This window comes from Oncorhynchus clarkii, chromosome 10 (genome assembly GCF_045791955.1).
Source record: "Oncorhynchus clarkii lewisi isolate Uvic-CL-2024 chromosome 10, UVic_Ocla_1.0, whole genome shotgun sequence".
NCBI lineage: Eukaryota > Metazoa > Chordata > Actinopteri > Salmoniformes > Salmonidae > Oncorhynchus > Oncorhynchus clarkii.
In genome coordinates, this window is record NC_092156.1 from 24283922 (window position 1) to 24293199 (window position 9278).

Sequence of the window (9278 nt, forward strand, 5' to 3'; positions counted from 1 at the left end):
ATGCCTCAGTGGAGAGCCTTCTAAATACTTCCTAATGTGCGTATGAGACATATGTCAGAAGCGCGTGATAGGAATGTGTTGAAGAATCCCACAGCCGTGTCATACTGTGCCGAAACACTTCAGACAGACACAGAGAGCTGTGACTCCATCTTTCCATGGATGGATAACCAAGCCATGGAAACGACATGATACCAACGTATACGCTCACTCCTTCAACCTTTTGCATCCCCTTACTGCTATGCCACGTTGTACTGTATCTCTCCTCCTGTACATTGATAAGCAGAGATGGAGAAGGTCGGAAACAGGAAAATTCTCCAACCAGATGCTGTGTGTGTTTGTGGCCAGTGGGGAGCAGTCTTCTCTCTGTACTGTAACATTGTGGAACATACTGTTTTTCCTTCACTGAAGTGGATCCTTTCAGTGTTTCCATGTACCATCATCACTTTCAGAGATGTCTTGTCTGTTCCGTCAGCAGTTTAATTGACTGACTCGGGCACACCCACCGACATCCAAGAGAATTGAATCTGAAAAATAGCTACTGTAAACCAGTCACTCATGTAGTGTTAATGTGTCTTTGCCAATTCTCAAACCATTTCCATGCATGGACAAGTAGTCAGCTACTACATATACTGCATTTAACCGCATTTTATAAGTAAAAAGTGAAGTGCCGATTGAGACTAATGTTTAAAGTGATAGACTCCCTGGCAGTGCACTTCAACCTTTCAATTTAAAGGAACTTGATCCATGAGCGAGGCAGTCTGGTCTGGGCAAAGTAATGATCCAACTGGATTCATCTGCCACAATTCCTTGTCTCACTAAATGTACCGTAACAGCTATGTGAACATTATAGCATATCTGATGACTGATCTTGTTTCACCTGTCTTTGTGATTGTCTCCACCCCCCTACAGGTGTCACCCATCTTCCCCTGTGTATTTATACCTGTGTTCTCGGTTTGTCTGTTTGTTTTATTCATTCAGATCTACCACCGTTTTCCCCTTGCTCCTGTCCTGTCTATAGTGCGTGTTTTCCCGGTTTTGACCTTTCTGCGTGCCCTGACTCTAGCCTGCCTACAATCCTGTACCTTTGTCCCACTACTCTGGATTAACGACCACTGCCTGACCTGACCATGAGCCTGCCTGCCGTCCTGTACCTTTGCCTGTCCATGTTTGATTTAATAAACTTTTGTTACTTCGACATTGTCTGCACCTGGGTCTTACCTTCAAACCTGCCAGATCGAAGGGATACGGTACATCCTAGCTAACTTGAAGGAAACCCCCAGTGTGTCTGTTCTGTTTCACAGTGGACATTCTCCCATTGTGAGGCATCAAATCCTTAGATTTGCAATATGGTGGTGAGCAGTGGTGGAAAAAGTATCCAATTGCCACACTTGAGTAAGAGTAAAGATACCTTAATTGAAAATGACTAAATTAAAAGTGAATGTCACCCAGTAAAATAATTAATGCAGTCTCCTGTGCAGCAGGCAGCCTAGTGGTTAGAGTGTTGGGCCAGTAACTGAAAGGTTTCTAGATCAAGTACCTGAGCTGACAAGATAAAAACCTGCCCCTGAGAAAGGCAGTTAACCCACTGTTCCTAGGCTGTCATTGTAAATAAGAATTTGTTCTAAACTGACTTGCCTAGTTACATTAAGGTAAAAACATATATACAGTTGAAGTTGAACGTTTACGTACACCTTAGCCAAATACATTTAAACTCTGTTTTTCACAATTCCTGACATTTAATCCGAGTAATAATTATCTGTCTTAGGTCAGTTGGGATCACCACTTTATTTTAAGAATGTGAAATGCCAGAATAAGAGTAGAGAATGATTTATTTCAGCTTTTATTTATTTCATCAAATTCCCAGTGGGTCAGAAGTTTACATACACTCAATTAGTATTTGGTAGCATTGTCTACGGTCACAACTTGTCTTGCGGTCACAACTTGCAGACTTGTTTACGTGTTTCTGTGCGTTTTGTTGCCAACCTATTTTGCTACCTGACAACTTTACGGTTTTTACTTTTTAATTACCGTTTATATTTTTGTTTTTTTTCCCTCAACTTTTTCACTCCGGACGCTTTATCTGGACATGGTTCGTCAGGACCTCCAACAGCCGAAGCTAAGTATTAACATTAACATGATGTCTTCTAATTGCAATCGCTGTACTCATAATATACAGGAGAACGATCGCCTTACGGCGAGGATAGCTGTGCTACAAGCCCAGCTTCAGACGCAATCGTTAGGCAAGGGTAATTTCAGTGTAGGAAAGGATGAAACAGCGTCCCAGCAGCCGCAGTCCCCGCAGCCGGACAACTTTCTCACGGTTTCTGGAAGGAAATGCTGTAGGAATGCTCAACCGGAGTCGCTCAGTCAGCCGACAGAAACTTTCAACCGGTTTTCCCCATTAAGCAGCGAGTCAGAGGCCGAGCCTTCTCTTGTCTCTACTCCTCCCGTTACGGGGTCTGAGACGCCGAAGCTTCCCACCATTAGCTCTGACAAATTGAAAACTCTAGTCATTGGCGACTCCATTACCCGCAGTTTTAGACTTAAAACGAATCATCCAGCGATCATACACTGTTTACCAGGGGGCAGGGCTACCGACGTTAAGGCTAATCTGAAGATGGTGCTGGCTAAAGCTAAAACTGGCGAGTGTAGAGAGTATAGAGATATTGTTATCCACGTCGGCACCAACGATGTTAGGATGAAACAGTCAGAGATCACCAAGCGCAACATAGCTTCTCGTGTAAATCAGCTAGAAAGATGTGTCGGCATCGAGTAATTGTCTCTGGCCCCCTCCCAGTTAGGGGGTGTGATGAGCTCTACAGCAGAGTCTCACAACTCAATCGCTGGTTGAAAACTGTTTTCTGCCCCTCCCAAAAGATAGAATTTGTAGATAATTGGCCCTCTTTCTGGGACTCACCCACAAACAGGACCAAGCCTGACCTGCTGAGGAGTGACGGACTCCATCCTAGCTGGAGGGGTGCTCTCATCTTATCTACCAACATAGACAGGGCTCTAACTCCTCTAGCTCCACAATGAAATAGGGTGCAGGCCAGGCAGCAGGCTGTTAGCCAGCCTGCCAGCATAGTGGAGTCTGCCACTAGCACAGTCAGTGTAGTCAGCTCAGCTATCACCATTGAGACCGTGTGTCTGTGCCTCGACCTAGGTTGGGAAAAACTAAACATGGCGGTGTTCGCCTTAGCAATCTCACTAGGATAAAGACCTCCATTCCTGTCATTATTGAAAGAGATCATGATACCTCACATCTCAAAATAGGGCTACTTAATGTTAGATCCCTTACTTCAAAGGCAATTATAGTCAATGAACTAATCACTGATCATAATCTTGATGTGATTGGCCTGACTGAAACATGGCTTAAGCCTGATGAATTTACTGTGTTAAATGAGGCCTCACCTCCTGGCTACACTAGTGACCATATCCCCCATGCATCCCGCAAAGGCGGAGGTGTTGCTAACATTTACGATAGCAAATTTCAATTTACAATTTACATACCGTCCCTGGGAGGGGTGCGTCACCTGAGTGGGTTGAGTCACTGATGTGATCATCCTGTCTGGGTTGGCGCCCCCCCCCATTGATTTGCACTTTTCGCACCAAAGTACGTTCATCTCTAGGAGACAGAACGTGTCTTCTTCATGAGCGGTATGACGGCTTCGTGGTCCCATGGTGTTTATACTTGCGTACTATTGTTTGTACAGGTGAACGTGGTTTCTTTATGCATTTTGAAATTGCTCACAATGTTGAACCAGACTTGTGGAGGTCTCCAATTTCTTGGCTGATTTTCCCATGATGTCAAGCAAAGAGGCACTGAGTTTGAAGGTAGGCCTTAAAATAAATACACAGGTACACCTCCAATTGACTCAAAAAATAATAATCTTAAACCTTTGTTTAACCAGGAAGGGCTCATTGAGATTAAAAATGCTTTTTTCAAGAGCTTCCTGACCAAGATAGGCAGCACCAAGTCATTACAAAAATTACAGACAAACAACATGAAAAACTACAAGTAATCTACTAAAAACCATAGAATTCACAAGAGTAAAACAAAATCAAAAACAGCAAATGAAAAACATTGACAGGTCAGTGAATCAGTCTCAAGATCATTCATACCAATCGGGACAATGCCAATCGGGACAAGTTTTCCCAGTTTAAAAGTATTTTGTTCTGTGTTCCAAGACAATGGCGTAGAGTACATGAAAGCCCTTTTACCAAATTCAGTTCAGACATTTGGAACAGTTAGCAGGATAAGAGAGTACCCACCACATTTCTGAACAATAAAAATGCCCAAATAAAGAGGTAGTAAACCCAAAATGGCTTTGTAAATAAAAGTGACTGAGCCTATGAGTGACTAGAAGACCAGCCAACCCTGGTATACAAAGTGCAGTGGTGCGTAAGGTTTTGCAGTTCAAAATAAATCTCAAAGTGCCATGGTAAAGGGTGTCAATTGATCTCAACCACTGAGCGGAAGCATTCATATATAAAATATCCCCAAAGCCTAGTAAAGGCATAAATGTAGCTGATACCAGCCTCCTGGCTTCAAAATAAAAAATGATGTCAATTAGCCTATCAGAAGCTTCTAAAGCCATGACATTTTCTGGAATTTTCCAAGTTAAAAGGCACAGTCAACTTAGTGTATGTAAACTTCTGGCCCACTGAAATTGTGATACAGTGACGTATAAGTGAAATAATCTGCCTGTAAAGAATTGTTGGGAAAATGACGGTTGTCATGCACAATGTAGATGTCCTAACCGACTTGTCAAAACTATAGTTTGTTAACAAGAAATTTGTGGAGTGGTTGAAAAACGAGTTTTAATGACTCCAACCTAAGTGTATGTAAACTTCCGACTTCAACTGTATAGATAATAATATGTGCATACCATATGCACCAGGAACTGAGTTGTGCTACAAAAACAGTGAAAAATGAAAATATAATGAATCTGATGTATGAGATGTCTTTGTACAGCCCAATTGCAATATCATTTGGCTATTAGGAAAGTTTTGAGCCATTTCATTTTCATAATATTTCTTGATAGCCGTGTTCAAGGTGAGCAAGGTCCTCTGACTGATATTGAGCTCTCCAAACAAATCCAATTATTTAATTTAGAGGGGAGGAAACCACTTTGCTAACAGGTGATTATCTTTCCTCCTCTTTCCTTCCACGTGCGGCTGCATAACGGTGTAATAATCCTATTACATTGCCCTTATTAGTTGACTGGCCATGTGCCTTTTAGAGACCTTTAAAATGGGACCGTCTAAGCTTACTATAGGTGGAAAGTGAACATTTTCATTATCTAAAAAATATACCAAAATTCTCGTCAAGCCACAGAAAGATGGAAAAATACCCAATTTTTTGTGAAATAAATTACATTTAGCAAAATTGTTTGGGTTCCCCAGCTCTCGATTGTCTCACGTAAATGTGTTTACGTGACAATTATCCTGCACACCGAATTTCATATTTATGTACCAGTCAAAAGTTTGGTTGCACCTGCTCATTCAAGGGTTTTTCTTTATTTTTACTATTTTCTACATTGTACAATAGTAGTGAAGACATCAAAACTATGAAATAACCCATATGGAATCATATAGTACAAAGTAGCAACCCTTTGCCTTGATGGCAGATTTGCAAACTCTTGGCATTCTCTCAACCAGCTTCATGAGGTAGTCACCTGGAATGCATTTCAATTAACAGATGTGCCTTGTTAAAAGTTAATTTGTTAAAAGACCAACATCTCAAATATGAAAAGAGAAATGACAGTAAGACATGAAGGTCAGTCATTCCGGAAAATTTAAAGAACTTTGAACGTTTCTTAAAGTGCAGCTGCAAAAACCATCAAGCGCTATGATGAAACTGGATCTCATGAGGACCGTCACAGGAAAGGAATACCCAGAGTTACCTCTGCTGCAGAGGACAAGTTCATTAGAGTTAATTGCATCTCAGATTGCAGCCTAAATAAATGCTTCACAGAGTTCAAGTAACAGAAACATCTCAACTTCAACTGTTCAGAGGAGACTGCGTGAATCAGGCCTTCATGGCCAAATTTCTTCAAAGAAACCACTACTAAAGGACAGCAATAATAAATTTCTTCAAAGAAACCACTACTAAAGGACAGCAATAATAAGAGACTTGCTTGGGCCAAGAAACACGAGCAATGGACATTAGACCAGTGGCAATCTGTCCTTTTAGTCTGATGAGTCCAAATCTCATCAGAGATTTTGGGTTCCAACCGCCGTGTCTCTGTGAGACGCAGCGCAGGTGAACGGATGATCTCTACATGTGTGGTTCCCACCGTGAAGCATGGAGGAGGAGGTGTGATCATGTGGGGATGCTTTGCTGGTGACACTGTCAATGATTTACTTAGAATTCAAGGCACACTTAACCAGCATAGCTACCACAGCATTGGCCATCCCATCTGGTTTGCACTTAGTGGGACTATCATTTGTTTTTCAACAGGACAATGACCCAACACACCTCCAGGCTTTGTAAGGGCTATTTGACCAAGAAGGAGAGAGATGGAGTGCTGCGTCAGATGACCTGGCCTCCACAATCACCCGACCTCAATCCAGTTGAGATGGATTGGCATGAGTTGGACCGTAGAGTGAAGCAAAAGCAGCCAACAAGTGCTCAGCATATATCAAGACTGTTAGAAAAGCATTCCAGGTGAAACTGGTTGAGAGAATGCCAAGAGTGTGCAAAGCTGTCAAGGCAAAGGGTGGCTACTTTGAAGAATGTCAAATCTAAAATATATTTTAATTTGTTTAACACTTTTTTGGTTACTACATGGGTGTACTCAGTCTACTGTTGTTCCACTTGTGGTTTCAGGGCCTTTGTTTGAACGTTGGTTGGTTTAAACATAATTTTGCAAAAGAGAGCAACTTCATGAAATGTTATTTCTCACAGGGAGAGAATGTGAATCTGTTGTGTCTTTTTTTCATAATTACATAGTGTGGGTAGGCTCTTTAAAATATAATCAAATTGAATTGGCAATGCTGGGTGGTAGTTTCATAGAGAAACTTGTGGTTTACATTCTGTTTACCACAGCACACTTAGTTATAGGAGCAATAAAACTGTTCTTCTTTAGACTTGTTGAGTATCTGGAGCATCAGCATTTGTGGGTTTGATTATAGGCTCGACATGGCCAGAAACAAAGAACTTTCTTCTGAAACTCGTCAGGCTATTCAATGCGAGAAATTGCCAAGAAACTGAAGATCTCGTACGAAGCTGTGTACTAGTTCCTTAACAGAACAGTACCCACAAAACACCAGTCTCCACGTCAACGGTGAAGAGGCGACTCCGGGATGCTGGCCTTCTAGAGTGAGTTGCAAATAAAAAGAAAAGATTAAGATGGCAAAAGAACACAGACACTGGACAGAGGAACTCTGCCTAGAAGGCCAGCATCCCGGAGTCGCCTCTTCACTGTTGACGTTGATACTGGTGTTTTGCGGGTATTATTTAATGAAGCTGACGGTTGAGGACTTGTGAGACGTCTGTTTAGAAATAATCCAAGGTCTTTCTGAATTTCCTTTTGACTGAACTATTACCACAGACTGTGTGCGGGTTAAAGGTTGACCCAGCGATATGAAACATGCATCTCGAAAGAGATTGAGGAAAGATTCATCTCCAAAAATGTCTAGAGATCTTATCCATGAACGGTCAACCGAGTTCCCAGTTTCAACAAAGTATTTTGAATGTTCTAAAACTTCTAACTTTAATTTCTCCACTGTTGCTTTTAAATGTAGAACTTTACAATTTCCTAACACACTCATTTGCCCTGAAAACATTGGTAAGGAACGTTTTTTCTTCTTCAGTTCATAAAAAAATATTTACCTGTGGTATTAACCACTTGAGTGGTTTCACCACATGACCCTCGAAGAGCACTGCCAATTATACACTAAACAAAAATATAAACGCAACATGTAAAGTGTTGGTCCCAGGTTTCATGATCTGAAATAAAAGATCTAAAAAATGTTCCATTCACACAAAAAGCTTATTTCTCTAAAATGCACAAATTTGTTTACATCCCTGTTAGTGAGCATTTCTCTTTTGCTAAGATAATCCATCCACCTGACCGGTGTGGCATATCAGGAAGCTGATCTGTTTCCCCTGTCCTTGTGCTTGTCTCCACCCCCTCCAGGTGTCACCCATCCTCCCCATTATCCCCTGGGTATTTATACCTGTGTTTTCTGTCTGTCTGTTGCCAGATCATCTGGTTTGTTCAAGCTTACCAGCAGTTTGTCTCAGCACCTGGGTTTCTCTAGTCGCTCTTTTTCCTCATCCTACCGGTTTTTGACCTGTGCCTGTCCTGACCCTGTACCCGCCCGTCTGACCACTGCCTATCTCTGAACCTGTACCTTAACTCCACCTCCGGATTACCAACCTCTGCCTGACCTGAGCCTGCCTGCCGTCCTGTACCTTTGCCGCTACTCTGGATTATCGACTCCTGCCTGCCTTGACATGTCGTTTGCCTGCCCCTGTTGTTGCAATAAACACTGTTACTTCAACAGTCTGCACTTGGGTCTTACCTGAAACCTGATTAAGCTGATTTAAACAGCATGATCATTACACAGGTGCACCTTGTGCTGGGGAGAATAAAAGGCCACTCTAAAATGTGCAGTTTTGTCACACAGCACAACGTGACAGATGCAATTGGCATGCTGACTGCAGGAATGTCCACCAGAACTGTTGCCAGAGAATTTAATGTTATTTTCTCTACCATAAACCGCCCCCCAAAATTGTTTTAGAGAACTTGGCAGTATGTCCAACCGGCCTCACAACCGCAGACCACATGTAACTACGCCATCCCAGGCACTCCACTTACATAGATTAGGGTCTAATGAATGTATTTAAATTGACTGATTTCCTTACATTAATTATAACTCAGTTAAATTGTTGAAATTGTTGCATGTTGCATTTTATATTTTTGTTCAGTATACATTTCACCACCCGCTGTTGCTCAGGTGCACATTAACCCTGACAGTCTCCATTGTAGCCAATTTTTAACATTTGAAACATCACATTCGTTCTCGATCTCTGACTTCTTATCTTAATGCGCACCAAAACAACATTTGAAATTCTCAGTAGATCTACATCTGAGTGGGCACAGACACTTAGGCCTAGCAAACGCAGAGCCATGACTCCACGCTGAGAGTTAGGGTGACATTAGTACTTTCCATCAAATTAACTGACCTTTATTAATGGCAGTGTGAATGCTTCCCTACTTACTTAAGAACCTTCACAATTTATGCCGACCTAATATAATTTTTATCGA